Source organism: Equus caballus, chromosome 21 (genome assembly GCF_041296265.1).
Source record: "Equus caballus isolate H_3958 breed thoroughbred chromosome 21, TB-T2T, whole genome shotgun sequence".
Classification (NCBI taxonomy): Eukaryota; Metazoa; Chordata; class Mammalia; order Perissodactyla; family Equidae; genus Equus; species Equus caballus.
This window is the reverse complement of record NC_091704.1, coordinates 9,262,895-9,289,625: the sequence shown is the minus strand read 5'-3', so window position 1 is coordinate 9,289,625 and position 26,731 is coordinate 9,262,895. Positions and strand designations below refer to the sequence as shown.

Sequence of the window (26,731 nt, the reverse complement as noted above, 5' to 3'; positions counted from 1 at the left end):
AAATCAGTGGATATTTGATTATAATTTTCCATGGGGCATTGACATGTTTTTTTCCTAGAGGGAAACACAAGAGTAAGTTAAGTGTAAAACTATAAGCTATTGACTTTCTAACCTTAAAAAGCTATAATTTTTAACTTGTTATTATAGTCAGTGTATTATTTAAAATTTTACATCTCTTAAATGAAGAACAGAACTGATTTTGGAAGAAAGAAACCTTGTTTTCTAACCCAGAGATTAAAATTTGAATATGCAAACATTTGTTGCCAAAGAGTTTTCCAAGAAATCTTTAAAATTATTTCAAAAACATTTCAATTATTACTTCATTAGGATAAGTATGTTTTACTGCCCTACACAGACTCACATTTCAGCAAAATCAGATGTTGTATTCAAAACATAAGCATAGAAAATCTATCTAAATTTATACATGGTAGAGTTCTAGTATCAATAAATTTTTATGACCCTTTAAGCATGATTTTTCTATCATATTTAAGCCCTAAAACTTACCTCTAAAACTACAGTAGCCTATCAGCTCATGTTGAGGCGTTATATTTCTTTCTTAAGTCTACTTGGCAAAGTAAAGGCAAATCAAATTTTCCTGAAGTCAGGTATTATCATTTGTTTCATTTGTTCTGAAATGTAGCATGAATCCTTATTGTCCAGTTCCACTTACACAAAGTCATCCTCTTCTGCCTCCTCATTTAGGTTCTAAATGCTGCAGTTAAAGAAGACCCTTTGCTGGAACATCTAAACACACATTCATTGTAGCTCTCGCGACTCTGCTCAAGCTCTTCCAAATAGCATGGTCTCTGTTTCTCTGCTTCTCTAACATGTGTATATTATTATACATTGCTTTATGAAACTTTGTCTTACTCATTCATTTTGCCCTTTTGTTTACTTGTATTTAATATTGTTTCCAAGTCTAGATAAGTGTGTGAATTTAAGTCCATATATTTGTCATCTCTCCCTCTTAAAACTCAATTCTGATGATAATAAAGAAATAGATATTTTATAAATTAAAAGACAGTAAGTGAGCAAAAGACACAGTGATAGATGAAATAGTCAGGACGTTTGAAATAAGGAATTTGGATAGAGAAATGGTCAGTTACTTAAATGGAAAACAGGAAATGGCACCTTGAGAGTCTTCTTCGTGGATGTAGGAGGAGGAATTATCAAGAGACATTATAAGTTAAGAAGATCCACACAGTATGCGATGTTTTAGTCTTAAATATTATTTTAAAGCCAACGTTACCAGACTTTTAAGGAAGTTCCCAACATGAAGGAGGAAGATTCACAAATATGCATACATACACACAAACCCACATACCTATTCACACACAATCTGCACAAATATAAAGTGAGTTATATGTGGTTGGGAAGATGCAGAAAGAGAGTGCATTTTTAGGAAATGAGATTGCTATATTCAAAGAAATATGAGACATTATTAATCCACCATATAAATATTATTAGATATATAAAAAGGAGTACCATGGAACAAGAAAGTCTTTTGCTAATTAAAAAACATAATAATTGATTTTAAAAATTAAGTGAACCTTTCAAAGGCAAAGTGAAAAAAATCTACCAGAAGTAAAAGAAAAAAACAACAGCAGCATCAAAAGATTGCCATTTTGAAAGTTTAAGAGAATTAGAGAATTAATATAGGGAAACAAATCTATGCTTTTTGTCACTCCTAGAAATGCATGTAACAAAATAATAATGGAGTTAATATTATCAATGGAAAACATTTTTTGAAATTGATATATATATATATGATCTGTCATATTCAATAGCATGTACAGAATATAGAAAAGTAAATAAGAAATATTTTATTAAAATATATTTTCTTGAAAATTACAAATATCTTTGTGGAAACATTTTCTGAAAATTATCAATATTGCCAATATATTTATGGCCCTAAAAGCACCTTGACAGAGAAAATAGCAATAATAATGAAACGAACTATATATGGAGTATTAACCAAAATACTATAAGCTTTTAAAATAATTTATACTTTTATATTTTAGAAATATATACTAGAAGATGGGACAATGCTCTCAACTTTGCCACCTCAGGTACAAAGTGAGATGTAACTATGTTGAAAGGATGATAAAAGGGAAAAAGAACTGGAGGTGGTGGTATGTGGAGAAGGAAAGTCTCCATCCACAGTGGTTGAAGTGATGAGTCAAAAGACGATATATGATGTTTATTAATTATTAGAAGATAAGTATATTGGCAGAAAATACATGGAAATAGAGGATAAAGGTGGTAAAGCAATATGAATTATTTGCCTTGGGGATGTGGAAGGGGGGGTTATGGGAACATAGTTTTACTCTGTAGCTGCTGAAATCATATTCTTGCATTACTTGAAAAAGATACTAAAGTGATGTAAAATTGATGTCACAGTTATAGATTTACCTCACAACTAACATTATATTCAATTGTGAAAGACTGAAAGCTTTTCCTCTAAGATAAAGAACAAGTAAGGATGCCCACTTTTGTCACTTCTAGTCAACATAGTACTGATGGATTAAATAGAACAATTAGGCAAGAAAAACAAACAAAAAGACGTGCAAATTGGTGGGAAGAAGTAAAACTATCTTGGTTCAAAAACAACAGAGTCTTATATGGAGAAAATTCTAAAAAGTCCACAAAAAAGTCTGTTGAAACAATAAATTCAGCAAAGTTGCAAGGCATGAAATCAGTTCTGTTTCTACACACTAATAATGTAAGATCATAAGAAGAATTTAAGAAAACAATTACATTTACAATGTCATCAAAATGTACAAAATACTTAGGAATAAACTTAACAAGGAAGGCAAAAGAATTTGTGCACTGAAACTCAAAAACCATTGCTGAAAGAAATCAAAGAAGAGATAAATAAATAGAAAACCATCCTTTGTTAATGGATTGGAAAACTTAATATTATTAAGATGACAATACTACCATAAACAGACTTCAGATTCAATGAAATGCCTATCATAATCCCAATCAGGTTTTTTGCAGAAATAGACAAATACATCCTAAAATACATATGGAACCTCAAGGTACCCAAATAGCCAAACAGTCTTATAAAGGAATTGGAAAACTCACTCTTTCCGATTCAAAACTTACTACAAAACTACATTAACAAAAAGAGTGTAGTATTGGCATAAATACAAATAAACCAATAAAATAGAGATACTAGAAGAAACACTTTCACCTATGTGGTCAAATAACTTTTGACAAGGGTCTGAAAACCATCCAATGGGGGTGTCTTTTCAACAAACATTGGTGAGAAAACTGAATATCTACATGCAAATAATGAAATTATACCATTACTTGACATCATACACATAAATTCACTTAAATGGTTCCAAGAGCAAAATATAGAGTTAAAATCTATAAAATTTTAAAATAAAACCAAGGGGAAACATTTCATGACATTGAGTTTAGTTATGTTTTGCTAGATATGACAGAAAAACGTGTAACCATAAAAATAATGATCAATTGGATTTCATCAAAATTATCCTCTATATCAGAAGAGATTATTAAACAATTATAACATCAAGTCTGTAGAGAAAGATAGCATCAAATATAACTGTAACCATCTGAACTTGGTAAGAAACCTACAATACAAAAAGTGATAACTTGTGGCAAGAAAAACAGAAGGAGAAGAGAAAAGGACAGAACCTACAAAGGTCAGTGGAGAAAAAATGCTATAAGCATGAAAAAACTGTCTCATTTATAACATCTTTTATGCAAACCTTATGGTAACTATAAAATAAAAAATTAGAGCAGAGTCACAAAACATAAAAAAGAGGAACCTGAGAAACACATCACATAAAACCACCAAAGTGAAGTGGCAGACAGAAATACAAAGAAAATGAATGAATAGAAATATAGAAAAGCCAGAAAATAAAAGATAAATGACACTATTAAGCCCACATATATCCATAATCACTCTAAATGTAAATGGATTTAATTTACCAATCAAAAGACAGAGAGGGTTGGATGGACTAAAATATAACAGCCAACAATATGCCACCTCCAGGAAACGTATCTCAGCTATACAGGCAAACACAAGCTCAGAGTGAAGGGATAGAAGATGATACTCCAGGAAATGGCAAACAAAAGAAAGCAGGTGTAGCCATACTTGTATCAGACAAAATAGACTTCAAGACAAAAGATAGAAAGAAACAAAAATGGACATTAAACAATGATAAAAAAGACATTCCACAAAAATGACATAACATTTATTAATATATGTTGACCTAACATAGGCGCAACAAAATATATAAAGCAACTAAACTGAATTAAAGGGAGAAATTCACAGCAACACTATAATAGTAGGGGACATTAGCATCCCAGTTACATCAATGGATAGATTGTCTAGATAGAAAGTCAGTGAGAAAACACTGGCCTTAAATGAAACACTAGACCGGATCGACGTAATAAATACCTATGGACTATTCCATCCAAAAGCAGCAGATACATATTCTTCTCAAGCGCACATGGAACATTCTCAAAGATACACTCTATGTTGGGAAGAAAGACAAGTCTCAATAAATTCAAGAAGATTGATATCATAAGATTGTTTACTGATCACAATGATATGAAAATAGAAATCAAGTACAAGAAGAAAGCTAGAAAATTTACAAATATGTGGAGATTAAAAATATGATACTGACCAACCATTGGATGAATGAGGGAATCAGAGGAGAAGTTACAAAACACTTGGAGACAAAAAAAAAAAGAATGAAAAGATAGCATATCAAAACTTATGGGATGCAGCAAAAGCAGTACTAAAAGGGAAGTACATAGAAATGCAGGGCTACCTGAAGAAACAAGAAAAATCTCCAATAAACCATCTAACATTACCAATTACCTAAAATAACTAGAAAAGAAGAGCAAACAAAGCCCAAATTCAGTAGAAGGAAGAAAATAATAAAAATCAGATCAGAAATTAATGACATATACACTAAAAAGACAATAGAAGTGATTAATCAAACTAAAAGCTCATTCTTTGAAAAGGGAAACAAAACTGACAAAACTTTATCTACGTTCGCAAAGTAAAAGAGAAAGAAGGCTAAAATAAAATCAGAAATAAAAGAGGAGAAATTACCATAAATACCACAGAAATGCAAAGGAATATAAGAGAATACTATGACAAGCTATGCACCAACAAAGTGAATAACCTGTAAGAAGTAGGTAAAGACTTAGAATCATACAAATTCCCAAAACTCAATCAAGAAGAAATAGAGAATATGAATAGGCCAATCACAAGTGAACATATTGAAACTATAAGCAAAACCTCCCAAAGTATCAAACTCCAGGATGAGGTGAATTCTACCACATATTCAAAGAAGATTTAATAGTCATTCTTCTTAAAATATTGCAAAAATTGACCAGGATGGAACACTTTCAAACTCATTTTATGAGACCAAAATTATCCTGATACCAAAACCAGACAAGGATAACACAAAACAGGAAAATTACAGGCCAATATCACTGATGAACATGGATGCAAAGATCCTTAACAAGATATTAGCAAAGCCAATATTACCATACACTAAAGGGGTCTTACACCACGATCAAGTAGGATTTATTCCAGGGACACAGGGATAGTTCAATATCTACAAGTTAATCGATGTGATACATCACATTAATAAAGTGAGAATAGAAATCACATGATCATCTCGATAGACAGAAAGAAAACATTTGACAGAATTCAGCATTCACTTAAGATAAAAACTCTGAATGACATGGCTATACAGGGAAAGTAATTTAACATAATAAAGGCCATATATAACAAACCCACAGCCCATATACTCAATGGTGAAAAAATGAAAGCCATCCCTTTAAGAACAGTAAAAAGTCAAGGATGCCCTCCTTTGTCACTCTTATTCAAAATAGAATTTGAAGTCCTAGCCATAGCAATTAAAGAAGAAAAGGAAATAAAATGGATCCAACTTGGAAAGAAAGAAATGAAACAGTCAATATTGAAGATAACATGATTCTATATAGAAAATCATAAGGAATATACAAAAAATGATTAGAAATAATTAACAAATAAAGTAAAGTTGCAAGGTACAAAATCAACATGTAAAAATCAGTCGTGTTTCTATACACTGATAATAAACTAGCAGGAAGAGAGATCAAGAATACAATCTCATTTACATTCATAAAAAAATGAATAAAATAACTCAGAATAAATTCACCCAAGGAGATGAAAGACCTATGCACTGAAAACCATAACACATTATGGAAAGAAATCAAAGAAGATATATAGAAATGGAAAGATATTCCCTGCTCTTGGATTGGAACAATTAACAAGGTTAAAATGCCCATATTTCTTAAAGCAATCTACATATTGAGTGCAATCCCAATCAGAAGCCAACGACATTTTTCACAGTAGAACAAAGAATCCTAAAAATCATACGAAACAGTAAAAAATCTTGAATATCCGAAACAATCCTGAGGGAAAAGAACCAAGCTTGAGGTAGCACACTCCCTGAATTCAAAATATACTGGCAAGCTATAGTCATCGAAACAGCACGATTTTGGGGGGGAAACAAGCACATAGATCAATGGAACAGAATTCAAAGCTCAGAAATAAAACCAAACTATGAAGAACTAATCTGTGACAAAGGAGCCAAGAACATACCATGGATAACAGTCTCTTCAATAAATGGTGTTAGGAATGTTGGACAGCCACATGAAAAAGAATGAATGTACACTATTATCTTAGAATATACATGAAAATTATCTCAAAATGGGTTAAAGCCTTTAATGTAAGACATGAGACCATAAAAGCCCTGGAAGAAAACATAGGCAATATGCTGTTTGACATTGGTCTTTTTGTGTGTGTAAGGAAGAGTAGCCCTGAGCTAACATCTGTTGCCAATCTTCCTTTACTTTATGTGGGATGTCCCCAGAGCATGGCTTGATGAGTGGTGCTAGGTCTACACCCAGGATCCGAACCTGCGAACCCCCAGGCTGCTGAAGTGGAGTATGTGAAGTTAGCCACTGCACCACAGGACTGGCCCCTGACATTGGTCTCAGCAGAGTCTTTTTGAATACAACTGGTGCATCCACTATGGGAAGCAGTATGGAGTATCCTCAGAAAATTAAGAATAGATCTACCATATGATCCAGCTATTCCACTGCTGGGTATTTGTCCAGAGAACTTGAACATGCAAAGGCCTAAAGATACTCGCACCCCTATGTTCATTGCAGCATTATACACAATAGCCAAGACATAGAAGCGACCTAGGTGCCCATAAAGGGTCGAATGGATAAAGAAGATGTGGTATTTATACACGATAGAATACTACTCACCCATAAGAAATAACGAAATCCAGCCATTTGTGACAACATGTATGGCCCTTGAGGGTATTATGCTGAATGAAATAAGTCAGAGGGAGAAAGTCAAATACCGTATGATCTCGATCATAAGTAGAAGATAAAAACAACTACAAACAAACACATAGCATTGGAGATTGGATTGGTGGTTACCATAGGGAGAGGGGGAGGAGGGCAAAAGGGGTGATTAGCCTCACATGTGAAGGGATGAACTATAATTAGTTATTGGGTGGTGAACATGATGTAATCTATGCAGAATTCAAAATATATTATGATGTACATCCAAAAATAAATAAATTAATTAATTTTTTAAAAGATGCTTGGTATTATTAAAATATTAAATATATTGACATTGCTTTCATTTTAATCTGTGCTCCATCCTGGAGAATGTGCCCATTGCATTTGAAAAGAATGTGCATTCTGTGGGTTTGGGATGGAATGTTCTGTATATATCTACTAAGTCCATCTATCTAATGTGTTACTTAAGCTCAATGTTTCCTTATAGATCTTCTGTTCAGATGACCTATCCATTAATTGAAGTAGAGTGTTAAAGTCACTCACTATTATTGTTACTATTTCTCCTTTTATGTCTGTTAATAATTGCTTTATATATTTAGGTGCTGCTATGTTGGGTGCATATATGTTTATAAGTGTTATATCTTCTTGTTGGATTTTTTCCTTTATCATTATGTATTGCCCTTCTTTGTCTGTTGTTATATTTTTTGTTTTAAAGTCTCTTTTGTATGCTATAAATATTGCCAACTCAGTTTGCTTTTCATTAGCATTTTCATGGTGTTTCTTTTGCCATCTCTTCACTTTCAGTTTAAGAGTGTTTTTAGGTTTGAAGTGTGTCTTTTTATATGCAGCATATACATGGGTCTTGATTTTTTATCCATTCAGTCACCTTATGTCTTTTTTTGGAGTATTTATCCCATTTCCATTTAAAATAGTTATTGTTAAGTGTATACCTCTTGCCATTTTGTTACATTATTTTCTGAGTGTTGTAGTAGTTCTCTGTTCCTTTCTTCTCCTCTTGCTCTCTTCCCTTGTGATTTGGTGGATATCTTTCATATCACATTTGGGTTCTTTCTCAATGTTTTAGTATTTATTATAAGTTTCTGGTTTGTGATTATGATGAGGTTCATACATAATAACCTATGAAAATGTCAATCTATATTCATGGTCTCTTAAGATAGGCCTATTATGAAAACTCTGCATCTTTACTCCCCTCCCCCAACATTTTATGTTTTTGATGTCATATTTAACCTCTTTTGTTTGTGTATTTATCCCTTACACTCTTATCATGGAAATAGATAATTTTAGTACTTTTTGTCTTTTGATCTTCACATTAGCTGTATAGGTGGTTGAACTACTACCTTTAGTGTGTATTTGCCTTTACTAGTGATTTTTTTCCTTTGATAATTTTCTTATTCCTATTTGTCATCTTTTGTTTTTCACTTGAATAAATTCCTTTAGCATTTCGTGTAAGAGTGGTTTAGTGGTGACAAACTCCTGTAGGTTTTGCTTCTCTGGAAAACTCTTTATGTCTCCATCAGTTTTGAAAGATAAATTTATGGGGTATGGTGTTCTTCGTTGTAGGTTTTCTCCTTTCAGCACCTTCAATATACTGTGCTGCTCCCTTCTAGTCTCTAAATTTACTACTGAGAAGTCAGATTATAGATTTATGGGGATTCCTTTGTGTGTATCTTTTTTATTTTCTCTTGCAGCTTTTAGGAGTCTCTATCTTCAATTCTGGACATTTTAATTGTAATTTGTCTCGATGTGGACCTTTCTGGATTCATCTTTTTTGATGTTCTCTGCACTTCCTGTTCCTGGATATCTGTTTCCTTCCTTAGGTTAGGGAATTTTTCTGCTATTATTTCTTCATGTAGGTTCTCTGCCCCTTTGTCTCTCTCTTCTCCTTCTGGGACACCTATAATACAGATGTTAGTGTGCTTGATGCTGTCCCAGAGGTCCCTTAGACTGTTTTTCATTGGTTTTAATTCTTTTCTTACTTTCTTTTCAGCTTGGGTGATTTCCTCCACTCTTTAGTCAGCTCACTGATCTATTCTTTTGTGTCATCTACTCTGCTGTTGACTTCTTCTAATGATTTTTTTCAATTATGATATTCTTCAATTCTGATTTGCTGTTTTTATATTTTCCAGTTCTTTGTTGAAGTTCTCACTGTTTTCACCCATTCTTCTCCCAAGATCATTCAGCATCCTTATGAGTATTAGTTTGTACTCTTTATCAGAGAGATTGTTTATCTCTGTTTCATTTAGTTCTTTTTCTGAGGATTCTCCTGTTTCTTTTTTGGGATATATTCCTTTGTCTTCTCACTTTGCCTACTTCTCTGTGCTTATAACTATGTATTAGACAGATCAGCTCCCAATGTGTCCTTATATAAGAGATACATTATGGAGCCCAGTAATTTGATTCCATCTTGTCACCAGTTCCTAATGTTGCAGGAGTTTCCCCTGTAAAGGCTACCTGTGTCCTTCTGTTGTGGCAGGGTTACTCTTGCTATGGATTCTGGCCCCCAGGCTGGCTGGTTGTAATTCTAAGCTGTGTGCAGCTCCTATGGTCACTTTATTCACATCATTGGGTGGGGAAAGCCCCAGCACAGATGCCTTCAAGGTCTAATAGCACATAACTGCTGCTGTTTTGCTGTTAAGTGAGTCAGACACTCAGCATGCTTGGTTGCTAGACTCAGGGGCTCACAATTGCTGTAGGTCTTTGGTCACAGAGGCTGTTGTCAGGTTTGTCAGGTGCGCAGCTGGGTGGAGCTGTTCCTAGGCATGGCATCAAAAAATCATTTCAGGTGTTGGAGTGTGGGGCAGATACCCTGTGTGGCTGTTTGAGATGGCCAATGGCACAAATCTGCTGCCACCAACAATCCCCACCACCTATGGGTTCACACATCCAACCAATGCAGTCCTGTCTTACGTGCATTTCCTGCCATTCCAATGCTGACTAACTCAACTCACTGCAGAAGTCCCGCACACCCCACCTACATGGCCCATAAGTTCCCTGCAGGCCTTCTGGTGAGCAGGACCAGTCCTTCAGGTGGTCTGCCTGCCCTGGCTGAGCTGGATTAAATCAGTGCTCTAATGGCTGCAGCAAATCCCTGCACAAACAGGAGAGGAAGAAATCCAATAGCATCTGCCAGTGTCTGTGTCAGCAAGCTTGCATTACATCACAATAATAGCTGCTGCCAATGTCTCAGTCCCTGTGTAGGTGGGCCCAGCTTTAGCCTGCCACTTGGAGATGTGCTCAGAGTTTATCAACTAAGTCTCTTTTACCAAAAGACTATGCAGCTTTCTTTCTGGTGATTTGTGTTGTTTTCAGGAATGGGTCAACCTGTGCATAGCCCCTCTAAGAGCAGACTTTTCTTTCTCTTATGTTCAATAGCTTTTCTGAGGGTATCCTGATTGGTTTTAATAGCCAGCGAAGCCATGCATTGTGGCATTCATCTCAGTTGTGCTTAAGTCAAAGGCTGCTTATTGTGGCAGAGCGCTCCTGCTCAGTTCCACCATTCTTCCAGGAGAGGCTTTGTATCTTAGGTTTGCTCCTGGCCATGAGTACTGTGGCTAGAATGTGGTTTATTCCTCAGTAGAGGGAGATTTCTGTCTCTTGCACATCTGTCAGTATTGCCCCATGTTGTGAAGAGTCTTTTTATCCAGTTTACGGTTCTCTCTGAAAGGTAATTGTTCCATTGGTAGTTGTAGATTTGTTATATCCCCAGGAGGAGGTGAATTAAGAGGCCTCCTATGCCACTATCTTTCCAACAATCTCCTATTTGTTAGAAGTTTTTTGATTCAATCTTCTTGTTTGTTATTGGTCTGTTCAGGGTTTCTATTTCTTATTGATTTAATCATGGTAGGTTATGTGCTTCTAGGAATTTATCTGTTTCTTCTAGGTTATCCAGTTTGTTGGTGCATAATTGTTTATAATAGTCTCTAATGATTCTTTATATTTCTGTCATCCCATGAAATTTCTCCTCCTTCATTTTTGTTTTCATTTATTTGAGACTTCTTTTATTCTTTCTCTAGCTAAGGCTTTATTGATTTTGTTTAACTTTAAAAAAATCTTATTTTCATTGATTCTTCTATTGTTTTTCTTTTCTCTATTTTATTTATTTCTTCTCTAGTCTTTACTATTTCCTTTATTCTGCTATTTTTGGGTTTATTTAGTTAATGTGTATTCCACTACTGTTGAGTGAAAAGTTCTGTATGTGTATCTTAGTTCAATTTCATCTTTTGGGTTGTCTAATTCAGCTGTTTCTTTATTGTTTTTCTGCCTAGATGTTCTATCCAGTATTGAAATGGGAGTATTGAAGTATCCTAATATTACTATATTTTGCTCTCTTTTTCCCTCAGTCATATTATTATTTTTATTTATTTATGAACTTTGCTGTTGGATGCATATATATTTATAATTGTTATGTTTACTTGATGAATTGATCCTTTCATCATTATATCATGTTCTTCTTTGTCTCCTTTAAGCATTTCTGACATAAAGACTCTGTTGTCAAGTATAAAGTATAGCCACAGCTCTTCCCTCTCATTTATTATTAGCATTGGGGACTTTTTGTGCCTTCATTTTCAGACTTTTCACTTCCTTAAATCTGAAGTTGGTTTTCTTATAGAAAGCATATAGTAGAGTCTTACTCTTTTAAAAAGTCAATTCAGCTGCTTTATATCTTTTGATGGAGATTTCAATCCAAATACACAAAGAAATGATTGATAGGCAATGACTTATTATTGCTATTTTGTTATTTATTGTGAAAGTGTCTTGCATTTGTTACTCTATTCCTCTCTTGCTGTTTTCCTTTCCATTTTGTTAATTTTTGTACTCACCTTCTTTGATTCCTTTCCATTTTTCTCTTTTGTATCATTTGTAGGTGTTTTTACGTGTGGTTAATGTGAGACTTACATTAAGTATCTTAATATTATAATAATATATTTTAGTGGTGACATCTTAACATCAATCACATCTACACTTTTACTTCACTCCTCACATTTTATAACAATTTTATGTTATTGATGTCACAATTTATATATATTTATACTATCTCTATTAAGCAACTTTCATAGTTATAGTTATTCTTAAAATTTTTGTCTTTTAATGTTTACACTAAAATTAAGAGGAATTTATATGCTGTGGTTAAATTGATTTACACATTGTGATTTACTACTTTAGTAAAGTATTCTGCATTTGTATTCATATGTAACTACGTAAAATGTCTTATAATTTCATATGTGTTCATGTTGTTGTTTATTGTATTTTTCTTTAAATGTGAAGCCCCTTTAGCATTTGTTGTAAGTCAGGTCAGGTGGTGACAAATTCTCTCAGGTTTTATTTGTGTAGAAATGTGTTTATATCGTCTTTTTTTTAAAAGATACTTTTTATGTGTATTGAATTCTTCATTTGTGATTTTTTCATTCAACATTTTGAATATATCATCTCACACCCTTCTGTTCTGCAAAGTTTCCACTGAGAAAGGCAAGGAGGGGTAACTTAGGGCTCTGGTTTGGAGCAGCTTTTTTTCTGGGTGACCTACTTCCTTCTTTTGTAAGTGACACTATTTTCCTTCTTTCTGTTCTTTGTCATCCTCTCCACCAGTTATTTGTTTTATTCTTCTTTTTCCCCGGTAGTTTTGGTCAGTTTGAAGCATCTAACTATTCTGAATCTTTGTATGTGGTTAACAAGCATGAGGCAGATTAATTTGCTATTCTTGTAGGCTGAACAGACAAATCAAAAGTTAAGTTTATTACATGGTGGATGTTTATGACTAACAAAGTAAGGAAAACTTTAGAGAATAATACTTTCCAGGAGGCTAACAACTTACATCATTATTTTGTAAAATATTCCCCCTGGAATTCAGACAAAATTTTTTAAGTGTTCTATGAGAATGTCACTATCAAAAAAGAATGGTCAGACTTGACACTAATTCAGAGAGTCTTCTAACAGATAATTTACAGATATTTCCATCTTTTTACACACAGATGCATCATTATAAAATAATCTAAAATAATTTTCTAATATGTTTTTATATTTATTTTGTCTATACTGTTTCCACATACAGTGAGAAAGGAACAGAAAAAAAGAACTTAGTTTTTTTGAGATTTGCTGTTAATATAAGAAATGAATAGAATAAATATAATTGTTGAGGAAGAATGATCAATTGAACTCAATAAATCTTGTATGAGCGCAACATCTGTGAAAAGGTATCGCGTAAAAAGCACTGTAGGGATAGAGGAATGTATTTCCTGAGTTAAGGTTTATTACAGTTTCTAGAGATGGCACAATGCAGAAAATTTAACACATGATTTTGATGTAAGGTAGTGTGATGAGATGAATCCTCACTAAGAGCTTTGGATTCTAGAATGTTAGAAATGATGTACCTGGTTAGGAATTCTAGGAAAGGTTAATGGAGCTAGTGACCTACAGGTAACTTCTGGAGAATGCCGAATTTTCCATCTCCAAAGACAACTTTTAATAGAGTTTCTGTATCAGGATATAAGATTATTACTCCCTGTATGTTTCCAATATGATACCATTAGAATGTAATTTACGATTTACACATTTCTGAGATTTAATTTAAAAGCTGACTAGTTCTCAGAGAAAGCTCAGAAATTATGTCAATGAGGAGGCTAAAAACTGAAAGATAACTTGCCAATATGTGAGAGGGGAGTTACTGACAATATTTTGGATAAAAATCTTCCCTTTTCATCAATATTTGTCCCTGTCCAATGTTCTTCCACATGTGATATTATCCACTTCCCTCTCCACAAGACTCCTGCTCTCTTTAGAAGATTTGAAAAGAGGAACAAATAAATATTAATTTCATGTAATTTGGGCCAAACAGATATAGGAAACATAAGTAGTGGGTATTGAGATTCATGATGAATTTTTGGTTCTCAGTTAAAGCTGTTTCCAGGCCATCTCCTGAACAGATAAGCACAAATTATGTGAGTCAATATCCAGAGTGAGGAGCTCAGAAGAATAAATTACATTACTCTTTTATTTGGGGATTTAAGGGGTAAAGAATCTCAGGGCAACTTGCTAACATTCTCACAGAATATGGTAAATTCTGTGTAGAAATTAAGTATAGGGATTCTCCCAAAGATAGGAGGCTAGTGTAGCTCAACTAGGGAGGAGTGGATGGTTGAAGAGACAGTGCCTAAGTGCTTCCCACTGTAGCATCTGCAGTAAAACAGAAACACAGAAGGAGCCACCTAATAACTTGTATTTCACCATCATCAATTCTCCACCTTTTCCCACCTGCTCTTTTTAAATACTTCTTTGTCAAGCACCCATTCCTAAACCAACACGTTCTCTTATCCTTGTTTTGACAAATTTAGCCACTTCAAAGTCGCCTTATTTTGTTTGAAGAGTTGAGGTGACTACAGCAATTATTGGAAGATATGCTAGGTTACTGATGCCATTTTGTCTTTGGATCTTTGTAACCTGTTGTATCAGATTCCCTTGAGAACCTGATGAAAGGTGTCAAAACACCTTTGAAAAAAAATTTGACGTGATTATACATACATCACACATAAAAACAAGAATAAATATTAGGAATATATGAAAAATGGATCTTCTTGCACCCCAAACATTTATGATTCATTAACAAAATGCTTTAAGATGATCATTTTATGGGTATCAGAGTTTCAATGTCTTACATGCCATGTGGTACTGTTCAGAGTATGACATCCTCTACTCCAGTTGTACAATTTTCAAAAGTTATTTAAAATTGATCTCAGGTTTTTTTTCCTTTTCCTGGTTTTATAAAGTACAAGCACATTTGTCTCTCTAACCTACACAGCAGACAGAAAGCCACAGCAAATTTATGTTGTGAATGTGTTTTGTAATCAGTATGGTGCAAAAAAAATGAGGTAAATATGAGCACTTTTAAGGAGTAGTAGAAAATATTCAATTTAAAAGATCTTACTGAGCAACCCCAAAGTACAAGGCATTGAGTTGGAACAATGCAGAATAAAATCCTGAGAATACATGGTTTTCAATATTCTAACTCCAGGAAGGAAACTAAAATAAGCACATTCTTTTTTTGTGTTGAGACAATAGTATCTATTATTATAAGAAAAGCTATAATGCAAGCGTTTAGAGAACAGGAGAATGAATTTTCCTTTTCACAGGCAATCACTGAAAGCCATGTAAAGGATGTTTCTCAGCATTTTGATCCTAAAGTTCACAGAAGGTTGAAGCAGCTAGAAATAGAAAGATATTACAGCGAGAAAGGAGAGGGCAAGAGGAGTTTGCATACTGTACAACTATTTGTGTATTTTATTTTTATTTATGTTTTTTCCTGAGGAGGATTTGTCCTGAGATAACATCTTTGTCAATTTTCCTTTATATTATATGTGAGTTGCTGCTACTAGTTATTTTAAATCCTTGGCTAGTACATTACTTCTATTACAGAGATCACACCTGTTATATTTACTAATCTTAGTATAGCCCCATTGCATGGTGAACATACCCTGTTTATACACAGAATCCAATAAATATTTGTTGATTTGAGAACTATATTGTCCTTTTTCTAGATCAGAGGTTATTATAGGTTACTAAATAGATTAAAATTCCTTTGTTTAACACAGGAGGAGATTCCCTGAAGTATGCTTGAGGCCACAGAGAATATTTCTCAGAGAAATTAATAAATATATGACTAAAGTAGTCTAAATTGTTTAGAACATGAAATGATGGAATTGAGCACTGTGGTTGCAGATTTGGGTCTAGACTTTTAATGTCATCAAGAAACTATTGATTAAATATTTGATAAAGACCCACAATTATTGTTAAACAAATTAAATATAATTATTATTTATAACTATATTATAAATAAATAAAATAACTTATAACTAAAATAATTTATAATTATTGTATGTATTATATAAATATAAATTATAAATGAATAAAATATTATAAAATATTATATGTCATTTTAAGTATATATGTCCAAATGTAAGAAAGAATTAAATTTATCCTGGAAACAGACAGGTTAATAGAATTGATAACATCCATACCAAAAACTACACTCTCTAGTGTGTGGCCAAAATCACTGACTGAATAGAGCATGAGAGAATTTCACATCATCTTGCTTCCAATGCCTACCACAGTTTCAAATGCTAATATTATAGGACACATCACTCAGTGAACAAAGGAAATGATAAACTCATTGTAATGGTTATGATGCCAAGACTCATTTCTCTTATAGTTTCAGATGTTTGTCCTGGATCACAAAGTCCAAGAGGACTTTTATTTTTTTTTTATTGTTGACACTCCAAAGTGAATAACCTCATCAGGCCTATTCCCAAAAGTTGTTTTTGATTTGGAGGAAGATGAGAGAAATTTCAGGTTTATTGAGAAGAAAATATACTAAAAGAGGGAAAAATATATAACTATGATTGTGTTAGTCTATCACAGGTTGAGCATTGGTCAACTCACAACTTACAAGGCAATATATTGAAGTTTTGGGTGAGATTGGGGAGAGAGACAATAGGATAAGTAAGTCTTCCAGATTATATTTAAATGTACTTTATTTCAGTTTATATTTTTACTTTCATACAGTGTCTTGTCCAATATCAACTTGGCAGGGAATATCTGGAGAAAGACTTTGGTCTTGGAAATAACGGCAATGATAATATTTGTTTTCATATTTGAAAAAAAAAAGAAATCTTCATTGAAAGAAGTGACATGTCCACATTTAAGAATCGTTGACTTTGCTAAGACAGAAATAAAAAAATAAATAAATCAGTTACTGACGATCTAATATCCCTCTTTCTAAAGCCACATCTCCCTGCCATTTCTTCTTCTCTACTCCATTTCATTGTTTCATGAAGGTGGGGTTTGGGTGGTTACAGTCAAGATTTGGTCCTAAACCATTTGCTTGGTTATGCCCAAACACACAACCACTCTAGGTTTATGATGCTTAAGCTAAAAACTTGAATTGTGACAACAAACTATTAAGTAATATCCCTTCTTTAATTTAGGAGTGTCACTTCAGGAGCTCTAAGGGGCGCTTTTCAGAAACTGATGAAAGACAGATAAAAATGGGGATATTTGATATATTAACAATTAAAGAGCGTTCATTTCTGTCTATTAGTATTTGCCAAGAACTAATATCATAATAGTGCTTAAAGTTTGCAGTAGATTATTCAAAGACTATAAGTGTTACCTGTTTCTCCATTCAAGTGGAATATCTGGGATATAATGTGCAGACAAGTGGAGAACATTATGTGTTTCTAGAAAATATATTATTTGTATAAATGTTTGTAACAATGTTGTATAAAGGACTATATAAAGAACACATTCTTTATCTTGTTGGGAGTGGTATGTGCATTGTTTATTATTATTCTTGAACCTACAAGGGCAGTCATGTATATCCTAAATGCCAAGTGATGCACCATGCAAAACATGGGCTCCAAGACTGACTGAAATAGAAAACTGAAGGGTCCGGCCCCAGTGGCACAGCGGTTAAGTGCACACATTCCGCTTTGGTGGCCTGGCATTTGCCGGTTTGGATCCTGGGTACAGACATGGCACCACTTGGCAAGCCATGCTGTGGTAGGCATCCCACATGGAAAATAGAGGAATATGGGCAAGAATGTTAGCTTAAGGCCAGTGTTCCTCAGCAAAAAGAGGAGGATTGGCAGCAGTTAAAAGAAAGAGGGAAAACTGAAGAAAATAATAAAATGAGGGTTAGCTCTTAATTTTGTGTGTATTAAATTGGCAAAATTAGTCAGCATAATGTCAAAGCTAAAAAAGGGTTGCATTTGAAGAGTACTGTAGGAAAAGTATCACATCCACAAGTTTATTTGAGACTCAATGTGCCCACTGAACTGGTCATTAAAAATTTAGGAACAAGGTATGGAAGAGATGTTGAGAAATCTGTCAGAATGTACTTCATGAAGAGTATTTAATTTTGCTTAAAATATTCCATGATTTCCCATAGTACCAAGAATTAACTTGCTTTAACTATCCCATAATATCTCATGGCAAAACTTATGTTAATTCCTTTTTTTTTTCACACAATTTAGTTCACATTCATCCCTTCTTCTCATTCATGAAATCATTCAGCTGAACAATAATGTTATTGAGTTCATTCTGCTTGGGTAAATTAAGGATCCTGTAAGGAAAAAAAATAGTTTGTCACTTTTTTGATTTTCTATTTGGGTACATTGTTAGATAACTTGATTATTAGACCAGCTAGGCACATGGAAGTCCAGTGTACTTCTTCCTTTTCCACTTCTCCTTATCTGGCACCTGCTGCTCTATGTCCATATCCTCTAGAATGATTGTGGCTGACCTTTTGAAGAAGACCACTATCTCTTTCAGTGAGTGCATGATCCATGTCTTTTTAAGGCATTACTTTGGTAGCCTAGAGATATTTATCCTAATCCTCATGGCTTTTTACCACTCTGTAGCCAACTGTAAGTCCCTGTGCTACACAACTAAGACGAGTTATCAAGTCTGTGGTTTACTAGTGGCTGTGGCCTGGGGGGAGTCCTGTATACATTCTTCAGCTCAGATTTTTATGACTTTGAGTTTACCTTTTTGTGGTCCCAATGTGATTGATCACTATGAAACCTACCTGTACAGACACCTACGTGGTAAATCTACTCTTAGTGTCCAATGGTGAAGCCATCTGTATAGTGAGTTTTGTCATGGTGATGTTCTCCTATGTTATCATTTTGCATTCTCTGAGAAACCACAGTGCTGAAAGAATAAGAAAAGCCTTCTCCACCTGTATCTCCCACATCACAGTGGTCATCGTGTTCTTTGGTCCTTATATATTTATATAAACATACCCTGCAAACACCTTCTGCATGGACAAGATGACACCTGTCAATTGGAAAAGCTTTGTTCAACCTTCTAATTTGTACACTGAGAAATGAAAAAGTGAAAAATGCAATGAGAAAGTTGTGGAACAAGAAGTTGGTCTCAGATGCCAAAAGAAGAATGGTAGTTTTAATTTCTCTTAATAGTTTGGATTGACCTAGCAGTTCATAGAGAATATGATATTCTTATTGTGGAGTTATTACAATCCTAACTTGGGGCATGAGAGTTACTTCCTTCAGGAAAATAAAGAATGTGAACACATAAGCTGATTAGTATCGAGTAAAATATATGAAGGGGATGTGACAGCACCACGTATAGTCTGGTATGGAAGGCCCATTGCCTTAGAGGTTCACTGCTGTTTCTCTGACTTCTGCCTTCCCAGTGTCACCTATGGTTTTTATCTAGTGTTTTTCCTGTTCTTCATCATGTTGACTACTGATGCTTCCTGCTTCTAGATTACCCTCCTCCCCATGCTTATCTCTACAGCCTAGCTACTTTTACCTCTTCCAAAGGGTTTCATTTATTAGACACTTCTGTCTCAACACATTTGATCATCGACCTTCAACTTAATTGTTCTTCCTGATTCAGCAGAAAGTATCAGATTCAAGTAACTGTAAAAAGTCCATATAGTAAGGAACAAGATAAAATCTAGTAATCCTCTTTCCAATTCTTGAGCATTTACTGAAAATTCTAAGCTTGTGTTTACTTAGATCTTTCTCAAACTGAGAAAATGCACCTTCCTGAGGTAGGTCTTGGATCTTAGGAAGGCTGTGACTGTTGGTTTTTGTACTCAGAATAGCATTCTTTTGGTAAAATCTACTTTATACTCTCAACTTGCTTCTTTCTTTGGGGCAGGTGGTGGTATTAAGTTTTCTTTTGAATCATGCGAATTAATTGTAGCATAGCTGGCCCAAATTAAGTGTGATATATTAATGTGGTCTACAAGTAGAGAGAGTAATCAATTGATGTTACTGAATTTTAAAATATTAATAGAATAAAATAATGAATGAGATAACCTTAAGAAGGATATTTATGTTTCAAAATGGCAATATTTACATGACAGTTGTGAATTATAAATTTCCTTTCTGAAAAAGGCAAAATGTGGGAACTGTAAAAAACCAGTCATTGCTAGGGATTCAATGAGAGAGGAGAAGAGATGAATAGATGGAGGACAAGTCATTTTTAGTGAAGGAGAACAAATATTTATGATACTGGAATGATGGAAACATGACATAATGAATAACCCAAACCCCATAAAACTGTACAATACAAAGTGTAAGCCCTAACGTAAACTATGAACTTTAGTACAAGTGTGACAATATTGGTTTACCAATGTAACAAATGTAGCAAACTGATGCAATATGTCAGTAAATGGGGAAGCTGAGGGCGACAGAGAAGATATGTGGGAACTCGCTGTACTTTTTTGAAACTTTTCTGTAAGCCTAAAACTGCACTAAAAAATAAAGTCTATTTTAAAAAGTTATATTCACAAGGGAAAATTTGACATATCACCATGATTTAAAATATTTTATTTGAATTATTTATACTAATTTATTATGTAATAGAAGTATATATTATTAAGCCACATAGTTATATCCCCAAGTTTTTTACAGTTTACTCTTCTATGCTATGTAAATACCATTAATGAATATATATAAGATGTGTTTTCTGTGTGAAAACAACCCTTAATTGTGATATTATTATATAAATGCAAGCATTAACTTAAATGATGTCATTGGTCGTGGATAATTTGCATATATTTGCATATATGTGTATATATATGCCACATCTTCTTTATCCCTTCAACCGCTTATGTTGTTTCCATATCTTGGCTATTGTAAATAATGCTGCAATGAACATGTAGGTGCATATATCATTTTGAATTAGCGTTTTTGCTTTTTTTGGATAAATATCAAGAAGTGGAATTGCTGGATCATATGGTAGTTCTACTTTTAATGTTTTGAGGAAGCTCCACACTGTTAAAATTTTTTTTTAAAAAATCTAACTATATGCTATCTACAGGAGACCTATTTTAAATTTAAGAACACTCATAGACTGAAAATGAAATGATGGAGTAAGATATTCCATGTAATTGCTAACCAGTAGAGGGCAGGATGACTAAACTATTATCAAATATAAAATAGGCAAAAGAGACAAAGTCATTACAAATGACAAAGAGTCATTTCCATAGGAACTTATGACAAATATAAATATATATGCATCCGAAATCATAGCATCAAAATACACAAAGTGAATATTGATGGAACTAAAGGGATAAATAAACAGGAATACAACAACAATAGAAGATATTGGTATCCCACTTACAAAAATGGACAGAACATTTAAACAGAAAATCAATAAGGAAACAACAAACTAGAACAACACTATTGGTGAGATGAACCTAACAGACACATCCAGAACATTCCACCAACAGCAGCAATACACATATTCTTTTAAAGAGCACACAGAATTTTCTTCATGATAGACCATATGTTAGGGCACGAAATAAGTCTTAACAAACTTAAGAAGATTGAAATCATTCCAAATATCTTTTCTGAGCACAGTGGAGTGAAACAAGAAATCAATAACAAGAGAAAAGAGAAAAATTCACAAATTCATTGAAATTAAAATAAAACACTCTTGAATAACCATTGAGCAAAAGAGGAAATCAAAGGGAAACTGGAAAATGTCTAAGACAAATTAAAATGAAAACATAACATACCAAGAATTATGGGATGTCCCAAAAGTATTGGTAAGAGGGAAGTTTATAGTGATTAACACCTAAATTTTTCCGTATTTATTTATTTCTTTGTGGATGTACATCATAATATATTTAAAAATTCTGTGTAGATTACATCATGTTCACCACCCGAAAACCAATTATATTCCATCCCCTCACATGTGAACCTAATTACCCCTTTTGCCCTCCCTCCTTCCCCCATGGTAACCACCAATCCAATCTCCAATGCTATGTGTTTGCTTGTCGTTGTTTTTACCTTATACTTATGAGTGGGATCATGTGGAATTTGACTTTCACCCTCGGACTTACTTCACTCAGCATAATACCCTCAAGATCCATCCATGTTGTCACAAAATGGCTGAATTTCATCATTTCGTATGGCTGATTAAAGTCAACAAATTTTTATTTAGGGAATTTTACATATGATTCCTTCCTCTGCCCATCAAGCTTACTTTAGTTCCACCAAAATTTGAGTCAAGATTAATCTACACAACAGCCCTTTTACAAAGAACCTGTGCTTTTTTTTAGATGAAATATATCTGATATATAACGTGGTGTAAATTTAAGGTGCATACGTTAAGTTGGTACATTTATATATTATAATATGATTCCTTTAGAAAAGAAAGAATTTAAAAAATGCATTGAGAACAGTGTTATATTGGTGAATGGAAGTTTTACCATTCTGTAATGAATGTAGAGAAGTCTTTAAGAATACTAGTAAGAAATATTTCAAAGAATGGTAAAAAAGATAAAAATAAATAAACAAATAAACATAACCTATGTTTAATCCACAGTTGTCATTGTTAGTCAGCCCACAATTTTTTAGTTGAGTTTGTTTTATCTCCACTTGAATATGGATATACTGATGACACACTTCAAAAATTTCCCACCTAGAAACTTTGGGAATTAATTTCTTCAAGAAATTTACTTTAGGGTCTTCTGAATATGAATTAAGTTCAAATCATATTCACTCCTAAGCTTCCACACCAAAGAATTGTACAGATATTTAAGATACTGTCAATACCTAAGATTAAAAAAAGTCAACCATTGGGTCTTTTATACTTTTAGGAACTCTGTATTGTAGTTCTTTCCCACAGATCTAACAAATAGTTCTGTGAGTAAAGCAAACAACATAGTTACTTGACAAGGCATTTCCAATAATGTGAGTCTACATAAAAAGCCCCATTGGATAGAGCTCAATTCAAGATTTATATTTTACCATTCTGTGTTAACATCTCCCATAATAAAGTGCTCCCATGGTTCACACTTGTACTTAGCAGCAAAGTTCTGCGATTTTCTCATGCATTTCATTTTCTCCTAGAGCAAGAATGCACATTCTTGCTTAGACTTTCTTGCAGCTTCCCCCTGGTTAGTTGGTAGGAAGCAATAAGGGGTATAGGAGGAAGCCCACGAGGAAAGCAAATACCATTGCATGACAACTTGTTCAAATAAGGTAATGGCATGGTGTCTAGGTTAAGGAAGACTGTTCTTTCCTCTCTTTCAATGGAGAGGAAGCTACTTATGATAATCAGGAGGGTGCAAGATAATTTGTGAGTTCATGGTTTTCACCCTTCCCTGCACAATTATGTCTGTCTAGATCTCAGAGTCCCACTCTTTTCTTATCAGAATACTGACTTCAACAAAAAATTCCTAGTGAGGTTGCATATTCAGTCATCTTTACCGTTCTATCATCTTTATTATAAAATCCTGGACAAAAATTAGACCATAATCTCTGTGGGCAGGAGATGCATCAACAGTGGGCATGGAAGCTCTGTGTTAAAAGTAGGTCCATCAGACATATTAGATAGAGTGTATCTGCAGAGGCACCTAAATTGGATCCAATACACACCCCTTTTCATAATTACTTTGTCTTGAAATAGAAGAAGACGTCAGCTAAAACTATGCCAAGTGGAATTGACTATTTTGCAAAGCTTACAAGAGCAGAACCAAACTCCAGCAGCTGTGATCAATAATAAATCCTTGAGATGAAGGAGCCTTGAAATTCATAGAATATGAAAAAAGTGATGTATATATGTCACTAGAGTTTATTGTGGAATTCACAGTTTTACATTCCCACATGGAGAAATAGATCATTTTCTCAAGCTAAAGAAATTCTAAAGTTCCTGGTACAATAAAATTAATATAAAACTAGTAATCTTAGTATAATTAAGTAATTTATAAATAAAGGTAGAAGTTCCAAATAAACAAAAATACTCATTGAATTTTCTCTATGGATAAAAATACAAATAAGAAGAGAAATTGAAATCAGAAGATTCTTAGGGTTCATACAATGTCTGTGGTGTTGATGAAGGGTGACAAATGGTGATATCCATCTCCATTGCGTAAACATAATTTTCATTCAAATATCTCAGTCTCATTCAGATTACTCTCTTTTCTGGATTATATTAAATCTAACTAAAATTATTCATATCAGTGATGTAACTCTTCTGCTCCAAAGCCTAAAAATCCTCCTCTGGGTTACAATATTCTTTCTTTAATCAATTCTTATTTTCATGTTCCCTATTATCAACTGCATATACTCTTCTAGGCCATATAAATATATCCATATTAAATTGGGCCATCTATTCCATAATCATAAGAGCCTAATCTTATGAACAAATTATTATAATTGGCATGATTCAAGAGAAAACTTAAAACTTTCCCAAAATTAGAATGGATCATTTTAGGAGCAAAAAGTAATTTTTACAAACAGAATAATATTGAGTATAACCTAAATAATGAGAACCTTCCTAAGATAAAAAAGACTCCTTCAGAAGGGTGAATGCTCTCACAGTGTTCTGTCATTCTTCTAGAAGGACCTAAGTAACATATGATAATAATTCAAAGTATAACCACAGCACATAGAAGAGAGATTATCTACATTACATGTCTTGTCCTTTGCAACATGAAGCTTCTATAATTATTTAAATCTGGTGCTTTCTTTGAGTCAGGAAGTGCAACAAAGTTGAAGGTCCATGATCAGACACTATGATCCCACAGTACTTAATAAATGAACAGTTTGGAGGAAACCTTGCCAGGCTGTGGATATAAGCATGTAGAAGTGTAAGTATAAATAGAGAACACAAAGACTCAATATGAGGAAAGGCAGAGAAAATACTAGATCAAAACACAGTGATATTAGGCAGGCAAGAGAGGCAGAGTAAAGCATGTGTCTTACATGACTGTTTCTAGCTGGGGCTGCCTCTATTTCTATGTAAAACTGACTCAATGCTAATCAGTATATGAGTTCATATTGCCTATCTTCTTGGAGAAACTAATTCTTATGTCCCACTTTAGGATTATGTTAACTCTACAATAAGAGGATGATGTTCTCTATGGACTTTTTTGATCAATCCTAATTATAAAGAAAATTTGAAACTTCTATTCATCATTTGTCACCTGAGATCAACTTCATGTTCCATACTTTCCTCATGGCATTTTTCACTTCTGCATTTCTCAGTGTATAAATCAGAGGATTGAACAAAGGTGTTCCAATTGTATAAAACACAGCTATCATCTTGTCCATGGAGAAGGTGTTGCAGGCTGTGTGTATATAAATATACAAGGACCGAAGAACAAGATGACCACGATGATATGAGAAATGCAGGTCGAGAGGGCTTTTTTCCTCCCTTCAGCACTGTGGTTTATCAGAGAACGCAAGATGATAACATAGGAGAACATCACCATGACAAAACTCACTGTACAAATGGCCCCACTGTTGGACACCAAGAGTAGATTGACCACATAGGTGTCTGCACAGGCAAATTTCAACAAAGGCTGCAAGTCACAGAAATAGTGATCAATCACATTGGGACCACAGAAGGGGAAATTCAAGGCCAGAAAAATCTGAGCTGAAGAATGTACACAGGACCCCACCCAAGCCACAACCCCCAATGCACCACAGACTTGATGGCTCATGATGATCGTGTAGTGTAGGGGCTTACAGATGGCCACATAGCGGTCAACAGCCATGATAATTAGGATGAAGATCTCCAGGCAGCCAAAGAAATGTGATGAAAAGACTTGGATCATGCACTCATTGAAAGAGATAGTGGTCTTCTTCAAAAGGGCATCCACAATCATTCTAGGGCCTATGGATATAGAGAGGAAGGTATCAGATAAAGCTAAGTGGAAAAGGAAGAAGTACATTGGACTTCCAAGTGCCCGACTGGTCTTGATGGTAGCAATAATCAGAAAGTTACCCAGCAAAGTCCCCAAATAGATAAGTAAGAAAGTGACAAACACTATTTTCTTCCTAACAGGTTCCTGGGTTAACCCAAGCAGAATGAACTCAGTCACATTATTATTCAGCTGCATGATTTCTTGAATGAGAAGAAGGAGTGTGAAATGGTTCACCTGCAAAAAATAAGGGAATTAATTCATGGTGGTATGTGTAACACATAGTATGATATACGATGTTATGGAATATTTTAACAAAAATAAATGTTCCTTATCATGGGCATTTTAGCTGTTGCTTCTTAGTAACTCACCTCAACACTTTGTTCCACAGTTTGTAATGTGGCTCCATTTTATTATTAATTTCATTATTTTTCCATATTTAATAAATTGGCATCCATGCTTGGATGGTGTATCACTTGGGATTTTGGATATATCTGACTACTTTTGGAAGTTCATAATATAAACGGAAAATTATACCCCACCCCCTATGCATAAATAATATCTTCTTTACACATATATTTATCATTGTATATTTGTTACACATAATTCTAGAAATGTCTATTTTTTAATATATATTATGCTTCCCCTCACTGGATGCTAATTTCCAGATAT

General features: G+C 33.9%; 1 non-coding gene and 2 pseudogenes across 1 annotated transcript; 1 reads left to right on the top strand and 2 right to left on the bottom strand.

Annotated features, from left to right (window-relative positions):
* The first annotated feature begins 15,455 nt into the window (after positions 1-15,455).
* LOC138919960 (olfactory receptor 4C16-like) lies at positions 15,456-19,356 on the top strand (annotated as a pseudogene).
* A 3,655-nt stretch (positions 19,357-23,011) lies between these two features.
* Positions 23,012-23,141, bottom strand: LOC138919979 (small nucleolar RNA SNORA18). The gene has a single exon (XR_011430560.1). It is a non-coding gene; the product is annotated as a small nucleolar RNA SNORA18 (small nucleolar RNA).
* Positions 23,142-25,328: 2,187 nt separating this feature from the next.
* On the bottom strand, positions 25,329-26,257 carry LOC138919920 (olfactory receptor 4C16-like; annotated as a pseudogene).
* Positions 26,258-26,731: the final 474 nt, after the last annotated feature.